The sequence below is a fragment of the Ambystoma mexicanum genome, chromosome 2p (assembly GCF_040938575.1).
Source record: "Ambystoma mexicanum isolate Mex_15411 chromosome 2p, UKY_AmexF1_1, whole genome shotgun sequence".
In the NCBI taxonomy this organism is placed as follows: domain Eukaryota; kingdom Metazoa; phylum Chordata; class Amphibia; order Caudata; family Ambystomatidae; genus Ambystoma; species Ambystoma mexicanum.
This window is the reverse complement of record NC_090923.1, coordinates 155,362,299-155,385,447: the sequence shown is the minus strand read 5'-3', so window position 1 is coordinate 155,385,447 and position 23,149 is coordinate 155,362,299. Positions and strand designations below refer to the sequence as shown.

Here is a 23,149-nt window from a genome sequence, read left to right as displayed (position 1 = left end):
AAATTCTTTTTAAAAAAAGTTTTTTTGTGGAAATTTTTGTATTTTGAAACTTTGACTATCGAAAAAGTCACTATAAACCCATCTGATTACTAGTACGTTTTTGTCAGGAGACATTTTTGCATGGAACCTGTACGGTATTAGGTAATGTCCCCATACATAATGTCACCATATATAATGTCGCCAATGGCTTTTCCAGGTGACATTATGTATGGGGACATTATTACCTGATACCGTGCATCCGGGGATTGACAGAGGATGGGAAGAGAGCGGAATTTTAGGAAGAATTATGGTATGTTAGGCAATTGTTTGCCTCTTGTCTGTGTTGAACAGGATGGTAAGGTCTTTGCAGGTCTTTGCAGAAACTCATAAGTAAAGCGGATGTCCATCCTTTCCTAATATATTTTTAAATGTGTGACGTATGTAAACTATACCTCTGCAGTGTTATTTGCCTCAGTCAATGCTTTCTATAAACCGCAAACCATAAATATCCCATCCAATCCCAACTCATAATTAAGTGGTAATTTAAAGATAACAATTTAGAAATAGGAGGTATTTGAAACACCACAGGCCTGATTTGCAAAAACACTTTTGAATGAGAAAATCCCATTGAAAAAGGCTTTGTAACTGATGCCCCACATGTTTTGATTGTTAGCACTGCACCCATAACAAGACAGTTTTTCTTTTAGTCTTAACTTTAATGTTCTGTTGAAAATGTCTGTAGCTTTTCCCATGAAAACAAACATTCACACTATTCTGATTTTGGTTATTAGTTAGGCTATTTCTTGAATCGACATAGGTAATTCTCTTTTTTCTGATTTGCCATTAGCCTCCCTGGCTCCACTGATGCCAGTCTGCCACCAGAGTGATCTGCAGAGCCAGGATACTTAACAGGATTTGATCAATTGTCAAACGAAGTCGCTAGTCCCATTTGAAGTGAGGATGTCTCCTTCTACGCGAATTGGCCTACAGATAAGGGAGTACATGAAGAAACTCCTCCTCATCTGCAAGTAAACTGGCTACAACTGCAGGACTCTCTTCGGCTCGAGGGACCATCATTTCATCGTTCCTCAACCTTGAAAAGAGATTTTTGGCTTAGGAGCTGTTATTGAAATACCCTTTGTATCCTTCTCTGCTCGACTCTAGGTTTTTCAAAATGTCCATAATGTTAAGAACATGGTTGTGGAACCTTTGCTTGGACTATTAGAAAATGCCTTATTTTGTTTATTACTAGTTGGTTAATCTTACTTTTGTTGTCCTGGTATTTCGTGTTATGAATATTATGTATGTTTTTTTTTGTGCAGCTCCCCAGTGCTGTGTTAAATTTATGATTAATTGAAGATACATTAATAAAAAATAATATATGAAAGGTTTTATCTGACACCTAATTAACCAGCACATTCTATATTCCCGAAATCTTCCATTGCCAGCCGTAGATCAATGCCAGTTTAAAACAAATGAAAGTTAACGTTTGTATGTTGGATAACAAACATTCGAAACAAGCAAGGGTAACAATGCGTGCTTTGTTATGAGGCCATAATGCTTTTTTTACTAGCTACAATACATTTTTTGTTTGTTTTTTTGTTATTGATTTAGCTGTTATAAATAACTTTTCAATATACAAATTCATACATTTTAAATAACATTAAAACCAAAAAATAAAACAGTTCATTTTGCAATGTACAGACTCAAGCAGCCAAAATATTATTTCAATTTTAACAACATCGAAATCATATATATACATAGTACGGTATGTACGTAATACAGATTGTCAAAATAAACAGATATCAAACAACAAACAGTAAACTAACGTTACATTCAATTAATTCATAAACTAGATTTTTTTAGTAGATAGCTAAACCATCAATTATCACTGCTTTTAGCGCTGCTTGAGACTTTAACTACTTCTCATGTATCATTATCCCAATTCAAGGACAGTAAGAAATTAGTTAGTGCTATCTGAGCAAAATAATTATTAGAGCACAATAAAAAGGACCATCGCATATCTTGGTCAACAGTTTCTAAAATTGAAATCACTTTTGAGAAGTGCATTGATCTTAGGGCAGTTAATTGTAGCTACAATAATGGGGATTTGGTTAGCCAGTATATTTGCTTATCTGGCAGCATTGTGTTGATGTTTCTTATGATGCTGGGGTAACACATATGTTCTTCTTTTCTCCTAACACCTTTTCATCCCGCCAAGCTTTTTGGCTCGCAAAACCTGCTATAAACCTTTCGCTGTAGATTACCGTTCCGCTGACATCAGTGCTCAGAAATGATTCCAGCAGCACTGCCTGTGCTATGGATGTACTGCCAGCAGTAATGGATGTTGTTGATGAATGATAAAAACCATTTATTGTCAGTGGTATTTATACCTCCCTTTCTGTAATGAAGCCTCTTTTCTATATTATGATACTTCCCAATCACCAGATGGTTGGTGCTTATGTTTCACTTATAACAGGGACGTCATTTGGGGGTCGCAGCTGCGACCTCAGCCATCTCCCTTGCGACCCCTGTTTTTTAAAACAGAAGCTGCGGGCAGTGGTGTAACAGGGCCTCGGGCCCCAACAGCTCCCGCGGGCGGCACTAGGCACACATAATCATGAGTCGAAGAAATTTCATAGAACAGGGTATTTGACCCATGTTCGTTCTCAGTACCCATACTCCTTTGTAACTTTGTAAAACTTGGGGTTTCACCCTAAGTAAACCAGGGTAATCCAGACATGGACTTCTTGCTCACTGTGTCTTAGAGAGGCTCAGCTTCAGCTCACTAATGAGGCCTCACTAGGCCGAAACATATAGGGTTGCTGATGGTACTCTTGTTCAGAGGAGATTTGCTTAGAATTTCGGTGCTGGTCTGCCTTTGTGGGTGGGACAAAGACCGATATACAAATGGGTATTTCTCCTCTGTGAAAGCTGCAGTGAGCTAAAACATGGTTGTAGAACTTCCTGAATGAAAGAAATTCCACAGAACAGGGTATTTGACCCATGTTCGTTCTCAGTAGAGGGGCTCCCATACTCTTTTTTTGACACTTAGTTATGATTTTGCTTTTGCACAGAGAGGTTTTGTATATTGTCGTCACCACTTTAGCATGGTGGCCACATTTACTCCCTTCCCAAAAGGCTTTGAGCAAGGATTCCGACCGTAAGCGTTACCAACACGCAGACAACTGCGCTGACATAATTTAATAAACAATAAAGGCGTCCGCCCGAGAGCGCTCTTTGAGTGCATTTGCTGAGAACCTTGACTTGAGCGGGGGCTTCTAAACCTTGGATTGAAAATTGAACATCACATGTATACGAGGTAAGACGCCACCTCCCTGGTAAAGACAGCGAGAGCAGGGGGATTAGATTTTCAATAAGTGAAGGAACTATGTATGATGCATAATCCGCCCCCATTTTTTTTCGCTGGGTCCCAAGAGGATTGCAATAAATATTCTTTAGTAAATAAGTGCCACACTTGTTTTTCAGGAAATAATTTGTTAGAGAAATCCAGATTTTTTAAGTGACACTAGAAAAATATCTATCTGAACTTGCTGCGTTGACACGAGCGTTTCTAATCATGTGTCATCTTTGCCCTTGAGCTCGGTGACAATACCAACATCTCTGCCAAGTAAGCAGTGTGTCCCTCCTCATATCGCAATTCTTCACATCTGGACTCTAAAGCAATAGTTTCGGCTTATAGGTGTTGCAAGCGACACCTAATAGCTCAAACTAAAATGGGAAGATGGCGTCAGACGTGTCACTAAAGACTTGCATCAAACCTTTTAACCCACCCATACTTTGTTATTGCTTGATGATCCTTCTACCAATGAGCCTGTGCCAAATAATGTTGCAGGCAAAACACACAGTGCAAACTTAGGACCTGATTCGGAGAGTGTTTTCCTATGGGATTGCACCATTATAAAACCATTTTGTGAATCAGGCCCTTAGTGTTTTCAGTCGCATCCATTTAGACAAATATTCTGTAAAATGCACCTTATTATTATTGTTTTTGCATTTGTACCGCACCAAAGCCCATTATTTGAATATTTTCTTGGGAGAACACTATGACCCCCCTCTCTCTCCCATGATCAAAGTTAGAGCGGGCTGGGTTAACATGGTGTACTTGCTTATTGCAATATACGGCCACTTTGGACCCTTTTTCAAAGGACGCTTATGATTCCCAGTCCACCCCTGCACAGCACCCAATGGGCGCTTGTTCTATTCTGTAAGAGTCTCCCGCTCTCCTTCTACCCTGACTTTCCCCTTATCCTCGCCTATCCGTCCCTGTCCCCCAAAATGTGATTTTGCTCTGTAGTCCTGTCGAAATAACAAAGCAGATCCACATAAAGAGAGGATTTGGGTTCATACACTTCCCATGGTAACATGGGCCTTGACACGCTGATAATAATGCTACATATGATGATTGCTATGAAATATGTATGTCACATTAGCCCCCTGGCCAATCAGGGGGCTGGGAATGCGGGCTTGAACCACTGGGGAAAGCCCGCGTTCCATGCTGCCTGATGGCTGGCTCCCTCCACCGCCATCTTCCCCCCACCCCTGTCCCGGTTACATTTCTTTATTTTATTCCACCCCAACACTTACCTATTTTGGCCACGAGGCGCCCCGTAAACAGAGCGAAAATACTGTAAATTAGCCCCGTCCCACCCAGTTGGATGGGTGCTAATATCTTTATGTACTGGTTCCATGGGCATCACCGAGGGGTAACAGCCCGGGGCTCATGTTAACTGCCCTTGCTTCACTCAGGCGGTTAACTTGGGCCCTGGGCCCGATCTCCCACTCATGCCCGCGGAACGGGTACATAATGCCATATGACAGTGATAGCGTAACCATATTTTTCTTAGTGTACTGAGGGATGATGCTATGTAATGTAATGCATCATTTGTATAGCACCTTTCACCCTTGGTATGGTCACCACACTGTAGTTTGAACACCCTCTGGGAGGACCTAAGTCCAAGGTGTGGGTAATTTGAGGTGGTACTAGTATGCCTGTGTGCATTAGAGCCAATACAAGGATAAAAAGGGGTGGCCAAGTCCCTGCTAGCCACTCATGTATAGTTAGCATGTGGGTGGAAAGTGGTAGTTTTGTGGGGGTATGTGAGAGGATAGTCATTATGTGTGTAGCTACAATTCAAATTTTTTCACAAAAGGTTGCTACGTTCTTATGGCTGAAGTGTTGTGCAATGTGTAATCCGAGTTATGTATGAAAGCAGACAATGCACTTCCTGTTATGTCAAGTGGCGAAGGTCGCGTGCCACTTCTTCCTGTTTTGTCACGTAGGTGCGGGGTCAAATGACATCTCTTTTGTGTCATTTTTTTGATCGGATTGTCCTTCTCTTTTCCATTATGGGGAAATTCCTCCACACCATATGTACCCCTTCTGTTCAGCTGTGATGTTTCTACCTGTTTTATCTTGTTACCCAAATGCAATTTCTATTGTAATGGAGTATTTGCCGATTTCGCTGCATTTAAGGTGACACTCTCATAGATCATAGCCATTACCTGAGTGTCCACTCGAGCCATTGCAGCAGAAAACGTTTTTCTGTTCCTTAATTCTGAGTTAGAAACTCCGGGTAAGTGGGCCTTGTATGATGCTTGGGAGCAGTATGACTTTTCTGCCATCTCTCTCCAATAACACCCTAATGTTTCTTTTTTTCCCTTCAAAGGGTATGAAGAATGATTGTTCTAAAGAACATCAAGTGTGTGTTGGCACCAACTACTAATTGCAATTCACTTCACTCAAGGAGTACCCCACCATAGTGGTAAAAAATTAACTATTTTCTACAAAGGTGAATTACATTTTAATGTATCTATTTCTTGCATATATGAGCCAATCTGTGATGAAAAGAATCGATTTGCAAACGGAAAACTGACTGCAAATCCTTTGCCACCATACAATGGCGCGAATCCGCACGCTTGCAGGTTTCCAAACTGGTCCAAAGTTTCTGAGAGCATTTTTTACAATGCTCAATGTAAGGGATTTTAGCAGCCACTCATATCTGTGCTATACAGTGACGTAATATGTTTTTTATACTTTTGGATATTGACAAAATAAAGAACTGAAAAAATGCTTTGTGGGTTTACGTCATAAAGAATGACTTCTATTTGCATGCGCTTTTACGCAAATGGAAGCATGCACAACTGTGAATTTACAAGGGTCCTTCTAGGTGAATATTAGAGCGTTGCAAACTCAGATACCCTTTTTCCCCAGTCTGAATTGTTGGGAAAGTGGGTGTGCGTAGTGTGTGAGGTATTCTAACATGATAAAAACCAAGAGTCAATTTGCTTTGTGTAGCAGATGTGTTGTTTCTTAAGAGAAACTCTCAAGACACTGTCAACAGAAGCTCTCCTTCCCTAAATGGAGATCATCAACAGCTCCCTAACTCGAGGCATCTTCCCATCGACCCGGAACACAGGACAAATCCTCCCTCTACTAAAGAAACTTTCTCTGAATCCCAACAACCTAGGTAACTATCGCCCCATCACCCATCTTCCCTTCCTAGGTAAGATCATTGAGAAAGCAGTAGCTGCACAACTGCAGCAACACATCGACACCAACAATCATCTCCAAACTTACCAATCCGGATTCAGACCCAGATGCAGCACAGAGACAGCAACCATACAGGTGGTCAACAACTCCCTCGACATCTTTGATGACGGCCACCCCTGTCTCCTGGTTCTGCTCAACCTCTTGGCTGATTTGGACACAGTAGACCACCTGGCACTTACGGACACCCTACATCGGTGCATGGGGATCAGCAACCTTATCCTATGCTGGTTCAAGTCCTACCTCGCAACTGCAAGCAGTTTGTTCAGATGAACTCTTCTAGTCACAAACTGGATGTGTGCACAGAGGCTAAACATTTTTCAGGCTTGTACGGGTTCAGGACAGTTTTTGAGGAAGGCAACATTTCAGGACTTGTAGTGGGTCTGTGGCTCAGTGGACTAATGCATCCACTACAAAGGCTTGTGTGTGACCTCATGGTCACAGGTTGGAATCCCAGTGGGTCCACTCAGCTTTTCATCCTTCAGAGGTTGATAAAATGAGTACCATTAAGTTGGGCAACAATAAACATCTTTTATTAGCATCAAGATGCCCCTTTGGGGTGTACGTCTGCTTTACAAATACACACGTTATGTTTAACCTTTCTGGGGAGGGCTGTAGAGCCGGACTACAACTGCTCTAAATATATTTCTTCTCTCTATTCCTTTATTCTTAACAATTCTTCATGATATGATATGATATGGCATGTGTAACGCGCCTATACACAAGTGTTTTAAGGCACGACGAGGAAAGGAAGGGAGAACAGAGGGAGGAGAGAGACAACAATCTTACTAGGCCAAGTGACATTGAGATCGGGCAAGTGCAGAGGAGGGGGGAGGGGAAAGTGCCAGGGGAAAGGGGAGGAGGCAGTGCTTTACACGGGATCAAAACAATTAGAAGTAGTGCGGCCAGCAAGTGGCAGGTGTAAGGATAAGTGCAGGCAGCAGGTTTCCAAAAGTGCAATTAGGGGGGCTCTAGGGTTACAGATACAGACCCAAGTGCAAGGGTTGCTGAGAGGCAGTGCGGGGGTGCTAAGACCCAGAATTTGGGGTTTAGCTACCATCATGCACAATGACCATGTATTGTGACATGCCCATTTTCTTTCTTGATTTCCCCCAAATCCCTTCTTCCTCGTATGAACTGATAAAGGGGAGCATTCCAAAACAGTGGTCAGCCTCCTCGGTCCACATGTCCCACGCTTGCTCTTGTCTGAATACGAACAAATGTGTGATTCAATTTGCACTTTTAATGATCAAATAATGTATTTCCTATAGTTAATTTTAAATGATACAGTTACCCATTGCATGATATGCTGGAATTAGCATTTTCAGGCTATGTCATGTGTGATTTTATCACTACCTATACAGACACTGTGTTCCACTTCTGTTTCACCCTAAAACTTACATTTCAAAACTTTGGAAGTTGGAATTGAACCCCTTACTATTACCCCTTACTGTTACTGAAAATGTGAGAACACTCGCCAGGATATGAGATGTTCTAGTGAGAATTCCTGCAAGAAAAGAAAAGCAGGTGTCTTTAAAATAATTTTGAGATGGAGAGAGTGTATGGGTGTCTTCTGGGTGTAGGAAGGGATGATGAGACAGGAGCAATTTGGTAATTTAAGAGTTTGGGGAGGGTTAAGCAGTACTATGGCTTTCACCCCCGGTGGTGGGAAGCCATGATCGGTAACAGCCCACCCACCGGAGCCAATCAGAGTGCGAATGGTTTACATTTTTTCCTCCAGAGATATTTATTTATTTATTGTTACATTTGTAAAGCACTAGAACCTCGTGGGCAAACAAAAGATCGAAGCAAGTGACAGGTGAGGTGGCTCAACTCAGAGAGGGGCCTTGTGAGAAGAGCAGTGGCTTGAGGTATTCACGAAAGGTCCAGTAAGATTGTTTCTGATCTTAGTGCAAGAGGTAGAGAATTCCAGTACTTAGTGGCATTGACAGGGAAGCTCATCACTCCGACTCTAGTTAGTCTGTATCTTGGTGTTATTAGATGGTGTGCATGAGAGGAGTGGATAGATCTTGAAGATTGCACTTCTCGAGGTTTTGGGATAGATAGTCGGGCAGAATTGGATAGGCATTTGTAGCTGATGAGTAAGGGTCTGATCATGATGCGCTTATGTATGTATCTTTTCTAGCCTGCGTTATGGTGTATTTACACTTATTGGTCAGCAAGTTACTTTGTGTTCTTTTGCATTCATGATAACTTTGAAAAAAGCCAAGACAGAAACCGCATACAGAGTGGTCCGGTGCCACGTTGTTGGTCATTGGAAGGTCTCTGTTAGGTATCCAACTGAAGGGCAACTGCATTATAGAAAAGGGAACTTTGTATCGAAGTGGTCCTGCGATGGGTGAAGCTAAACCCTGTTCACATTCAAAAGTCTTGTATAAGTACAAAGTGAACTGCAATTGGTCCGAGCCCGGCTGAGGAAGACTAATTGAATGTGAAGAAGGGATCTCAGCCTGGCCGGGGTGAACCATGAGTCACCCAAGAAGGTATATTTTTGGAATCATAAAATAAAGGGATTTGAGCCCTGCTAAGGGGGACCCAGGGAGAGACACCCAACTCATATAGTGATAAAAAGAAAAGAACTTTCAATTTTTGTTTTGTACATTAGGGCCGTCAAATCAAGAGACTTTGATGGAAAAGCGACTTGAGCACAGACGGCCCTGATGCTGGAATTGGAACTATAAACTTGTGTCAAGGAAGCCAGAGTGTGTGCTTGGTTCGGGTGAACCGCCTTGCTCCGTGCTGAAAACGTGGGGAAGGGAGGCCAACTGCACAAGGATCCACACTTATCATTTTTTGAACACTTGTTTCTTTTTCATGAACATTACACCACACTATTTCTAAAGTAACAGTAAGGATTGTCAATAAGTTTTCTTAGCATAGGCCTTTATATTTTGACAAGACTCCACTAGGACTGCATTATTATTATTTGATGGTCATAGCTTGCTCCCATCTGTAGACTAAGGTTTAGATAGCTGAATTTTAACCCCTTCTGAAAGTTAATTAAACACCCTTGAACTGTGGTTAATTATGTCTGTCTTACTTTGATGCCATGCCTTCCTTACATATGGTATCAGGTGTGGGATGTTATTCAATTGAAACAAATTGGGGAACCCTACACATTCAGAAGCTTAGTCATGGAACTTCCAACCCCTTTGTTACCTTACCATGAAAGAATCAATTGGCTTTGATATTTATAGCAGTAGAGAGGCTACTATCCCTCCTGGGAAAAGGGGAATGATTCCCACAAACTTAGTTTGAATACCCCCTCCTAGCTCTTACATACATTGGCCCCAAAATCTGACCTGACTTGGAAGTTGAGCATAGATATTCTAGCAGGCGTCATTGATCCCGACTTCCGGGGAGACATAAAGGTTCTCTGGCAGAATCATGGTTAGATGCCATTTCAAATAAATTGTGGGCACCAAATTGCTCAAGGAATTCTGGAAAAGGCTCTATTTCCTCATTTTAAAGAACGTGAACTAGACACAACAGAAAGAGGTACCTTAGGCTTTGGATAAGCTGTTAAACCTTCTAAGAACAAAGGGAAAAGGGGAGAAGAGCCTCCCATCTATCCTGATCTTGCCTTTGCCCAGCAAAATGATCCAGCCCTGAATGAAGCTTTTTTTACGAGCTATTCCAGAAGGAGAAGGTATAGAAAAGGGGAGCCCTTTTTTATTATTGAAGCAGGGGTTGCTATATAGAAAATCAACATCTATAGAAGGCTTAGGTAAAACACAGTTAGTAATCCCCAAAACCCACCGAAAGATTGTACTAGAGATTGTGCATTTCCATCTGACAGGGGTGCACTTAAGACAATCCAAAACCCAGGCATATATCTGTGGGAGGTTTTACTGGCTGGGTATCCACGCTGATATAAAAACCTTTATTCAGACATGTGAAATATGTCAGAAAGCCAGCACTCACATCCCATTGCCTGCCCCTCTGAATCATTTACCAATCATAGAAGTCCCTTTTTCAAGGATCGGGATGGACATCATTAGACCTTTAGAAACATCTAGACTGGGCAAGAAATATGTCCTCGTAATTGTTGACTATGCATCCAGATACCCTGAGGCTTTCCCTATGCGAAATAATACCACACAGCAACCCTAAAACACCTTCTACCATATTTTTCCTTGGTTGGCTTTCCTAAGGAAATCCTGACGGATCAAGGTTCATATTGAACAAGCAAGCTCATGGCTGAATTCAAAGAGCTACTCCATATTACCACCTTTATGAGCGTCAGTGTACCATCCCCAAACTGATGGTTTGGTAGAGAAATTCAATACACTTCTGAACATTATCCTAAGAAAGTTGGTAGATAAAGACAGAAAGTACTGGGACAGAATGATCCCCTGGGCACTATTTGCAGTGATAAAAACCCCTCAGGCATCTACTAGATTCTCTCCTTTTGAACTACTCTATGGTAGAGAACCTAGAGATGTCCTGGACATGCTCCGGGAGACCTGGGAAGAATGAGAAGAGGCACCCATTCCCCTCTCACAAACTGCTACCAAATTGTGAAAGAACATGAGTATTTGTATTCGAGATCTAGTCTGTACTCATATGGAACAAGCCCAAATCCAACAAAAATTCACTTACGACAAAAAAGTAAGCTTACGATCATTTCCCATAGGGCAAAAAGTACGAGTCCTTTTACACGACTCGACAAACAAGCTTGTCTCTAAGTGGCACGGGCCATATGAAATACTGGAACGAATGGGAACCTGTACTCATAAGGTAGCCCAACCTAACAGGAAACAAAAGGTCCATCTATATAATGTAAATCTCTTAAAAGAGTGGAAGAAATACCCGTCTACAACCCATGCCACAATACTATCCTGTTTAGTACGATAAGAGATAGACAACTTTGAATTCATTCCTCCAGAGCTATCTGTTCAACAACAAGAGCATTTAAAAGATTTAGTGACATAGTTTCCCAATGTATTCTCGGAGAAACCAGGAAGAGTAAAAGGCACCTATCACTACATTAGAGCACCTAAGGGAAAAGTAGTTTAAACAGTAAACAGATAGTGGTTGAGGAAGTGAATAAAATGTTAAGAGCAAATATTAGTGAGCCCTCTTCAAGCCCATGGTCCTCCCCTATTGTACTGATCACCAAACCTGACCATTCCTGGATGTTTTGCATAGACTTCTGCCAATTCATCGATAACCTAATTGATAAACTCGGAAACGCCATTTTTCTATCCACTCTAGGTTTAACGAAAGGGTACTGGCAGGTCCCAGTATATGGGCCTGATAAGGAAAAGACAGCTTTCTCACAATGCCCTTAGGACTATTTCAGTTCAAAGTCTTCCCTTTTGGGTTACACAGGGCTCTAGCCACTTTCCAACAACTTATGAACAAAATATTACGGCCCTACTCTGATTTCTGTGGAGCATATATTGACAATATAGTCATTTATAGTAAAACTTGGGAGGACTACCTTATACATCTCTTGACTATTATGAGAGCCCTCAGAGAGGCAGTCCAAGCTGCCAATACAACCAAGTGGGTTCCATGTGTTAATATCCCCGCAAGAATATCGGCATATTTTTGTGTGATATTAAACCATTGAACCTGCAGGGGACACCCGCCGCAAACCCCATATTATTTTGAAGGAAACGGGGGACACCCCCGCAGCCCCCACTCACCCTAAAAATGATCCCCATTAATAATATCACCCATGGCTGTTCCCGACGACCATATATATGGCAATATTATTGGTGGGGATAATATTACCTGATACCTCCAAGTGCAGACTGGCCCAGTCATCCGTGAAATAACTTGACTTCTTTGTAGGGAATGGTAGTCAACACAAAAAGGTGAAGCCGTCTCAGATACCTCTACACCTAAAACTAAAAGAGATCTCAGAGCATTTCTTGGGTTAAACAGTTATTACCGTAGGTTTATAGCAAACTTCTCGGACAGAACGCTAAGCTGACAGACAAACTAAAAAACGCCAACCCCAGAACATTCATTGGACTGACGAGGATGATATATGTTACAACAACCTAAAACAAACCCTGTGCCAGAACCCGATCCAAAAGGTAGTAGATTTCTCAAAAGAATTTGTATTGCAAACAGACACCTCCCTTACAGGGTTAGCAGCAGCCTTATCACAAGTATGCAACGGATTAGAACGTCCCATCCTGTTTACGAAACAAAAATGTTTACACTCTTCATGGACCATTCTCCACTAGTTTTTATTAGCCAACGCTAGGACTCCAACCCTTGAGTCATGTGATGGTTCTTAGACCTGTGATCCTACTGTTTTACTGTGGAACACCAAAAAGGTAAAGACCAAAGGAAAGTAGATTTCCTCTCCCGGTTCCCCCGTGAAACAGATGCGGCTACATTGCATAGGGGAAGGGTATGTGCGAGAAGGTGTCTCACCCACTAGTCCCCAGGGATCTGTCATCCAGGTGGCCAGGACAAGGCCATGACTATTGAATCCAGTTCCTGGGGGTGGACCAGTGCAGGAGGATCACCTGGAATTTACACGCCCATAAGGAAGCCAATCACCCTGTACTGGTACAACCAACCCAAGGCTGGAGGACTGTGATAAGAGGGGAAAGGAGCAAGTATATAGAAGACCCCAGGCCAGCAATGCATTAACAAAGCACCTCCCCACCATCAAGGGCTACCTACTAAGGTCAGTCAACGGAGAGGGTAAAACGGGAAACAACAACAGAGGAGAGGACCCAGACCACCAATACGACTGAATGAAGGAAGCTTAGTAAAGACCCCTAACAATTCGGACGACTCCAAGGGTCCAAGTACGAGCGGGGAAGCCCCCACCCTGAGTGGACTAAACCAAAGTGCTGTGCTCCAGACAACAAAGTAGGAAGGAGCGGGAGGGGGTAAAAACCCTCCAAATGCCAGTGGCGCATGGCAAAAATGTGCCAAGCAAAAGCAAAGTGACCAGTGTCCCTCAAGCAGGACTACTAGAATGCTCTTGGGGCCAACACCAGGAAGGAGGGACCCAAAGAGACAATGAAGCCTCCCAAAGGGCAAAGAACATGGGAAAAGATCCCCACACCATGGTCACCCTGAATAAAGAAGAGCTAATGGACTGTCTGAAGGACATGGAAGATAGAATGGTAAATTCCTTTCAAGACCAGTTAACTAAGACGCAAGAACACCTACTTAGCTCCCTACAAGAAGTGCGCCACAGGATCAACAACCTGGGAGCCAGAGTTTATGTGCCCGAACAGGGCCTCTCGATCAATGCTGAAGAGGTCAGACAAAATAGTGAACTTTTGGAACAGGTGGCCAAAGCGACACACAATCTAGAGATACAGGTGGAAGACCTGGAGAACCACTCCCGAAGATCTAATATCAGAGTGAAGGGCCTAAGTGAAGCTAACCTAGAAGGAGAATTGAAAAGCACAATGCAGCAATGCTTTGGGGAGCATTTGATGGACTTGCTTCCGGAGGATATTTTTATGGACTGCATCCATAGAGTGGGCATGAAAAGGCTGGGGCTAGGCCTGCGGCCTAGTGACATCCTGGTCACATTAACATCTTATGCTGTAAAGGAAAACATATTTAGAGCGGCCAGAACTAATACAGAGATTAAGGTGAATGGCACCCCCATCCAGCTGTACTAATATCTAGTGCGGTCCACATTACAAAAACAGTGAGAGATGCACCTAGTGACAACAGCATGCAAAGCTAAACAAATAGCATATAAGTGGACCTTTCCATTTGGGCTCCTCTTCACATGAGAGGGCCAACAACAGAGGGTGTGCAAGTGTGAAGAGGGGATATCTTTTCTGAATAAGGAAGAAGGAAAAGACCTAATGACACAAAGCTCTACAACCGCCCCCAGAAAGAACTCCAAGAACTACCTGAGAATGGTCCAGAATTCACAGAGGGAGAACCAGTAGAGAAAGAAGGCTTCAGGTACCTCATGGCAAGAAAGGGACACCAGGACCCCCAGAAAAAGATCGAGCCGCAACCCCGGCCCTCCATCTATGACGGAGACAACAATATAAAGAGACAATGCTGGGAGGGAAGGAAACTTTCGGTAACCCACCATCCGGTAACGGATGGTACGCAACTGTAACGCCGGGCCGAGCTGGAGGAACATGGCTTACTGTTTTTTGGAATCACCAGAAGGGTGCAGTTCACCCCTCGCAGGGGTATCCCTGGGGTTATACTAGGTCTGATACCCCAGATTAGAAGCTGGGGTGGTTTTTGGGACCACAGGCCTTGACCGGGGTAGGATGGGGGGAAGGGCAATTGGGTGGCGGAATGTGACAGGAAGAGGAAGGGTATGAGGGAGGGTAAGGGGGAGAGGTTCAGGGGGCTGTAGGAGGGGGAGGCATATTCACAACAACGGCACCAGACTACATGGCATCAGGGCAAAGACCCAGAGAAATTATACGTGCCAAAAGCACACAAGGAACGATGGGCTACTCTGTATTTTCCTATAATGTTAGGGGGTTGAACACCCTGGTTAAGCAAATAAATGTGGAGGAGCAGGTGAAACACATGAGGGCTGACATCATAATGCTTCACGAAACACACATAAAAGAGCAGATAAATCAAGCCCACATTTCTACCACTTCACACAAATACACCAGGCGAACGCCCTGCGGAAAACAGTGGGGGTATTAATTGGGTTTAGAGATACACTTCACGCTGAGGGTCAGCAGCATATGAGAGATCCTCAGGGGCGATATTTCTTCCTGAAAGTATTGATAGATCACAAACCACTGACCCTATCCATGGTATACACTCCTAATGTGGGCCAAGAAAGGTTTCTCTGGGAAACACTGCAGAAGTTACAAATGTTGCAATAGGGGATATTGTTCTAACAGGGGACCTAAACTTAGCATGGGATCCAACAATAGACAGAAGTGCAGGCAGATCCCCAGGGGATTGATTAGCTTCCAAGACCCTGAGAGAAGCCTTTGAATTTCTCACCCTGAGGGATACATGGCGACATAGAAAGGGATTGGAAAATGGGTATGCTTGCTTTTCACATGTGCACCAAACATTGTCCAGAATAGATTATGTTTGGATCACACCAACAATTCTGGGAGAAGTCAGAGCTCCTGTGGCTGGGACCCAAGAGTGTCCGAAACCGGGAGACCACATCGGCAGGGCCATTCAACTTGGCTAAGGCCACCATCACCTACCTGGCCATAAACTGACACCACTAATCTCCGAACTATACGAAGCAAATTATCCGGCATGCCTAACTAAAATAAAGATGGACCTCAAGGTATGGACCCCCGTACGAATCTCCTGGCTAAGGAGATTAGCTACGATAAAAATGATCGCACTGCCAAGACTATTATATCCCTTTAAAGTGCTCCCCATTGCAATGCCAAAGATGCTCTTCAAATCTCTCGATAGAGTCATATCACAATTCATATGGCAAAATAAAAAACCGAGACTAGCCATGGAAACCATGATGGCCCCCAAACAGCGAGGCAGCCCAATTTAGGGTAATAAGGGAATGGGTCTCAGAAGACAAAACTAGGCAATGTGCAAGGATGGATCGTGCAGTGGCAACAAGCCACTTGCAGGGATTTTATAGCTAGAGAGACAGGATCGACCCCCAATGTTGGGTATAGCTAGTTACTGTCGGCGACGTGTAATGCTTGGGATGGTCTCCCATTGAAAGAGCACCTTTCATCGTGGCCTTCTCCCTTGAAACCTCTCTATAATAATCCACAATTCTCCCCTGGACGAAACAGGGAATGTTTCGAAGATGGAGGGCAAAGGAATGTATAAATGTAGGAGACATGGTAGGGGAGGGGGAGTTATGGCATTCGAGGAGTGTAAGGCTACCGTGGACCTGATGGAAAGAGATAGGCTGGAATATTACAAATTATGTCACTGGCTGACGCAGCCCGATATCAAAACGGTGACTGCAAGGACTCTCATACCATTCGAGAAATTCATAACGATGCACTCAGGGGATAAACACTGAATCTCGCACCTATACTCAATCGAGATGGGGGACGGACATAATCCTATCTGGCCATATATGAATAGATGGGAGAAGACATTTGGGGAGGCAATACCGGGAACACATTGGGAACACCTTTGGGTCAACATTACCAAACTTACGAGATCCATGCAGACCAGAGAAATCTGGTACAAAGTAATGTTCCAATGGCACTAAACACTGGAAAGGCTAAATAGTATATACCCAGACACAACTCAAGAATGTTGGAGTGGGTGTTCCTGGAAGGGGGACTGGAGACATGTTTGGTAGGAGTGTCCGGCATTGGGGAGAGGTGAGCAGCCAGGTACAACAGATGATCAAAGGCCCTCAAAGGTACTCCCCTAAAGAATGGTTGTGTGGGATAATGGACCCTGAATTGCAAATCCCCACAAAACCCCTATGGAAAGCCTTCAAGGTACTAGTGATAGCGGCCTGGCTTGTGAATGCTAGGAAATGGAAACAGCGGGCATCCCAGAGAACATTGAATGGCTCAGTGAAATATGGAGCATTGAAGCCTTGGAATGGATAACATACGAATCCAAGGAGAAACAGACAAATTTAGGACCCATTGGGGCAAGATACTGGACTTCCTTAAAGGGGACTATGTGCAATAACGGTGCCCCCAGAACCTGAAAATCTTGAACATTACGTAGTAAATGGGAAACTCAGATGCACTACTCTATGTATACCCAAATAATCTGATTCTGGTTGTGTGGAAGGAGGGAGGGACAGGGGTGGTGCAGGGAGGATGGGGGAAATGTTTGTAAAATTCTCTTGAAAATCAATAAAAACTAGTTTAAAAAAAAATTGCCTGCTAGTTGGTGACATTTCCCTACAAATGCGCCCTCAAGACAATCAAACATTTTCTCCAAATATTCTAGGATTGGAGCTAATAATATATAATTATACCCAGGGCCGGCGCCTAGGATTTGCGAACCCTGGTTGGCATAAGATATGCATGACCCCCTTATTTGCATAAATGGTGATCCATGATAAATTATGTCACAGAATTCGTTTTTAATATAAATAATATCATGGGTAGTTACATTAAAAACACATTGCCATTAGTAAGGTAGGAGACAGATACAATGTGACGTCCAGTATATGATTTATCAATGTTAACATTTACCTATGTGGCAATATCAGGAGTGAGGCTTTATTTTGTAGTAGCAGACAAGTAGCAGTCATTCGGAATCTTCAAGGCCTAAGAATGAAAATGATATCTCCGTGTACCCTTCACCCCTTGAAGCGCTTTGAAGCACTTCACTTGTGTATAAGTGCTTTACAAATAAACAATTACAATTACAAAATGAGGAGGGAGCCTCATCAATGTAGGCCCTGAGCCTTCATTGGAGGGGGTGAGCAGGCCACAACTGTTTGCTGGGGTGCAGGAATTGAAAGGGAAAGCAAGGAATCCCACAACAGAATGTTGCAACGGCAACTGAGCAGGCTAGGTTACTGTTGCTGAGATGTTATGTTTATATCTTCCTGTAAATCATATGGCTTTTTTACCATGCCTGCTGCAAAACCTGCTATAAAATGTGGTGTTTCGTCTATCGGATGGGTTCGGCTCCCTCGCATCACTAGGCCTGGGAACCTCTGGCCCCATAGCAAAAATCAAAAGCCAGCACCTATGAATAGACACACAGTAAGTGTACATATCTTAAAGTGAAATTTACAAGTTTGATTGAATTGACCTTTCTCCTTAGAAGAAAGTGTTCCAGACAAAAGAGCATTGGCACTTACAAAACATTAATCAACACCAGAAAAATTACGTGAGAGGTGAGATTTTCCAAAAACCATGCTGATAAATTCTAAAAGGTGCCCACCTTTTAGTCCCAACAATGTATAGTGAAATATTCCCAGGATATATTCCTTCCAGTAAGAGACATGTGTTTTGATGACACTTTTATGTGGTCTTGTGGGTAAGCGTCTGCACTTGGACAATCTGGGAGAAATCCTTGTAGCGGAACATTTGAGCAAGTTTGAGGGACTCAAAAATATCCAAGCGGGGTAGCAGCACCCTCTGAAAAAAGTGTGCCCACCCACATATATCCTCTTCATTGGCCCTAAAAAACAACACGTGCCCACAATGAGGGAAAATAACATCTAAAGGATTGCAACTTCTTCCCACATTCTTTGGCCTCACCCCGATGTTTGGCTTCAAACAGTTTTTATAAATATGACTTAAAAAAGTACACAAACCATAGTAAGGTATTCACACAAATATATAACTTCTAATAGACAAATGTTACACAACAATTGTTCAATTGTGGCATTAGTCTCCTCTTCTTGATTGGGAAACTACAAATACCAGAATGCAATTCAGTAGAAAGCAAAACATGGCCTTTGAGTTTTGAAAATGTTCTTTCAAGACTCAGACTATTTTGAGAAAAGGTTACCTGTTTTGTGTTTCATTATTTGAAAAATACAGGCTTTATATATGGTGTGATGAAAATATCACATACCAGCAAAAATACATTATGTTTGGTGTGTTAAATATGAACACCTGAAAATCATGTAGTTACTTTAAAACTGCTCTGCAAGATATATTTTAAGTGGCCTGGAGGAGGGTGTAAATGTAGGCTGCTGGCTGGTGCTTTCTGTGTGCTTTTAGAATAAAAATGACCCTTTGCATTTCTTAAAACGCCTTGCCCAAAACAATGGTCTCTTAAATGAGCCATGGTGTTTAAATTGCTCTTGCTTTAAAAGCGAGGCTAGAGCAAAGAAAGTGATTAGGAGTAACTATGGGGCCTGCAGTGTCTGATGGACCGTCGGGAGGGGGTACTTGTCTTCCAAGCATGACAATGGCTTGGAAGTTAACACTGTGGCCTCGCTCGGAAAAAGTGTGAATCATCCAAGGAAGCAGCAATGTGTCCTGGGATAGTCGAGACAGGCACTGGTGCTTGTGGGGGTCCCCCGAGAGTGGGGCCCTCTGCCACCGCTGACACTGCACATGCCTCTGGCCGGCTCTGATTGTACACCTCATAGAATATTTGGGGAAAGAATTTTAGGGGTCAGGAAAAAAGGTTTCCTATATTGCGACTTTTTCACAGCGATTTGATCACATGGAACCGATGAAGCCACACTCTCAGGGAAATATGCTTATTATTAAATTATTTTTTTTTTTAAATCATGCTCTATGGCGTAGAGCAGCCTCTACGTGCAGGTCCGGGATTCAAACCTGTGATGCAAGACAAACGCATTGCCCCTGGGCTATCCTCCCAGGCTTACATGTTTATAATGAAATACCTTACTGCATGTACTATAGACACATACCTTGGGCATGTACAGAAACGTTCCCACAAGTAAATTTGAGTTTGTCTTGGAGAGAAACGAATTCGTTCCCAGACTTCACTGATAGTCCTTCTGAATCGTCGCTTTGGATGTAGTTACAAGTTTGGCGGCATTTCCAGACCACATTCAGATTTTTCATTACCACATGTGGAAATTACCTCATGTGATTATGGTTTTGTGTGGAGGTAAATACCTAATATAGCAGTTGTTTTACCACTACTGGCAAACTCAAAATAAGGCGCTATAGGCTTCAATTCCCAGTAGTAAGTCGGAGGTACTGCGGACATCTTTTTTGTGAATGATATCTCTCTACCGAAGTAAACTACGAGGACATTCTTGGCAAAACGACCCCATTAATTCTACTGCTTTCCCCTAATATCACCGAGAAGTATTTGAGACATGCATGTATTGTGACATGTTCCAGGCGCATGCCTCATTTGGTCCCAGCCAGATCTGTGCGCACTAGACACCAGATGAAGCAAGCTGGCCTCAACACCAGCACATGCTCAGAAACATAATGTAGAATAGCTGTTAGGGGCTTTGAGAAAGCGCGAAGTGAGGTGCGAAACACACGTTGGCCCATATATCTCTAGCATGAAAATGATAGATTTGAGCAAAATGCAGTATTAAAAACAAACTGGCTGTCTGAGCCTGTTTCCTATCTATCACACTGCCTCTCATCCTTTACTGGCCCACCAATCACGTGTACATCTGATTAAAAATACAAACAAATGTAGCAGGCGCCCCTCTCTGTTGGTACTCTTGTTCAAAGGATGCTTAACTGGCATTTCGAGTATGTACTGCCCTTGCAGGCGGGACAAAGACTGATATGCAAATGAATGTCCCTCCTACGTGAAAAGTACTTAATTTGTAAAGCTATCACAATTCTCAAAATACTAAAGTGCAAATGCTTGTAATAATGCGAACAAGATGGTTACGGAGAGAGAGCGCAAGCCTCGTCCAGCCATGATCATTCCATCTGCCCACGCATTTGAAGACACGGGGCCTGGTTCATGGAATTTTTAGCACGGTGCAAATTCACTGCAATACCAACAAACACCCTGATTCACAGAGCGGTGCAAAGAGTACTTTTTCAGTGCAACGTTACTTTGCACTGCTAAAATGCACTTTGCACCACTCTGTGAATCAGGGTGTTTGTTGGCAGTGCGAAGTCACTTTGCACAAGTGCGAAGTCACTTTGCACTGCGCTAAAAGTTCCATGAAGCAGGCCCACGCTGTTCTGTTGACCAGGCTGAGGAGGGCTGTGGCGCAAACTGTTGACTTCTCGCACGAACCGGATAGTTCCGGGGTCACGTGGGGGCGCTCGCGCTGCTGCCGCGGCTTGTTCAGAATTGCTGAGAGTTTCACCTCTGTGATATTAGTGGGGCATGGGGCATCCGGGCACTGAGAATTGTAAACAATTGGAGATCAGCTGCGATTGACTGACATAGAACACCCCGTATGCATTTGACCCCAATGAAACCCTATCTAAATTAAACTAGGGTGCAGGGGTCCCCCACAAGAAACTGGGGAAAGTGCGTTGGGCGTTGCGGCCATGCTGATCCATCCATCCCAATTGAGCATCCGAAGATGGGGGTTTAGGGATACCGGGGATTTTGGGGGGGGGGGGGTTGTCGTCATCGAACTGGGGGACTTGGCAAATAGATATCAGATGTGGGCATTTGGGATTTAAAACGGGTGAGGGATATGTTTTAACAACATATTGCAATGCATGACTTTCTTAAAATGCACCATTCGGAAAAAGCATCAGAAATTCCATTCTGTAGTTCTGGGGAGACCTTCCCACCCACGCACCCCCACCCTTGCCATCTTCGACTCCTTACCTGTGAGGCGCTTAGGGAGGAGGTCTCGAGCTGCGGTTTCCCGGTCCCCAGCTCCGGTATGAGTGGTGCAGCACCGGCCCCTTTGATACAGGTGCAGTTCTGGCGGCGTGGGAGGCGCAGCTCTGAATTCTGTGAGAAGTGCAGCCCTGGCTCCTGTGAGAGGGGTGCAGTGTGTATTGCTGTTACCGGTGCACCTTGGCTCCACTGAAACGTACAGCGCTTGGACCTATGGGGGCAGGTGCAGCTCCAGCCGCTATGAGCGAGGTGCAGCTCTGGCTTCGGCGAGTGAGGAGCAGCTCTGGCTCCTGTGAGAGGAGTTCAATTCTGGCGCCTGCAGGAGATGTGCAGCCCCGTCTCCAGAGAGAGGCGTCGGTCCAGATTCTGTGAGAATGGTGCAGCTCTGGCTCCTCTGGGAAGCGCCGCTCTGGCTTCTGGGAGCTGCGGTGAGCTCTGGCTCCTGTGGGAGTGCGGCACCTGTGGCTCCTGTCTGAGAGGTTCCTCCTTGACTCATGTGAGAGGTGCTGCTCTGGGTACAGTTAGAAACCGGATCCAAGGCTATTCGGATAGTGCAGCTCGTCTTGGAGTTGGGCAGTTCCACTCCGGCTCTGGCAGAGGCGCGGTGCCGGTTCCTGTGAGGGATGTACCTCTGGGTTCCGAAAGGGAGACCTTCCCGGCTCTTGTAAGAGGACTGCAGCTTTAGTTCCTGTGCGGGGGAATAGTGCCTGCTGCTGTGGGAGTTCTGCTCTCTCTCCTGTTTGTGGTGCAGTTCCAAATTGCAACGGGACATGCAGTTGCAATTCGTGTGAGTGATGCAGCTCCGAGATTATACAGACTGTGCGAGGCCGAACTGGCTGCTGCGTGAGGTGCCAAGATCTAGGCTTCTGTGCGCTCCCTTGGGTGCTGAAGCGTTAGCTCCGGTGAGGGGAGCAGCCCGGACTCCCTTGGGGGCTGCAGTGACGGCAGCTGCTGCGAGGGGTGCAGCGAAGGGTCCTGTCAGGGTTACAGCGGTATTTCCAAGCGAAGCACGGGAGAAGAGCTGTTCGGCGAGAGTGCTCTTGTGAGACAGAGCCGGCTCGTGAGTGATAGGTGCCAGCCCGGTCCTGTGAGGCAGACACGGCTCTCCCGCTCTGTACTCTCGGCGATAAGCTGAGTAAGCAGCCCATGCTCCGTTATTTATAAGCGGCCGGGCCTCCATGTGTCAGGCTGCGGCAGTACTCGGAACTCCGAGCCCCTGGAAAAACACCAGACCGCCCCTCACCCGGTGGGAGGGGAAGGGAGGGGGACACCCAATTGGAGGGAGTGAGCTGTGACAATAACATGCTGTCCACCATGCGCGCGTGTCTCAGTCCAGGATGTGGCTACTCAAAAGCAGGTTAACACACACACACATTCCATGAAAGAACAAATGAACAAAAACGCAGGGACCAAATCTATAGACGGATGGCACCAATGCAAACCCAGTGCTACTCA

The 23,149-nt window shown here is 44.3% G+C and overlaps 1 protein-coding gene across 2 annotated transcripts in view; it reads right to left on the bottom strand.

Annotated features, from left to right (window-relative positions):
- The window catches only part of SLC6A6 (solute carrier family 6 member 6), a 466,708-nt gene extending 443,831 nt beyond the window's left edge, over positions 1-22,877 (bottom strand). Inside the window, exon 1 of one of the 2 annotated variants that reach the window (XR_011301897.1) lies at positions 21,680-22,877. The gene's annotated coding sequence lies outside the window, so the exon portion shown is untranslated. The remainder of the gene's footprint in view (positions 1-21,679) is intronic. The other variant, XM_069643408.1, reaches the window with a different exon arrangement.
- Positions 22,878-23,149: the final 272 nt, after the last annotated feature.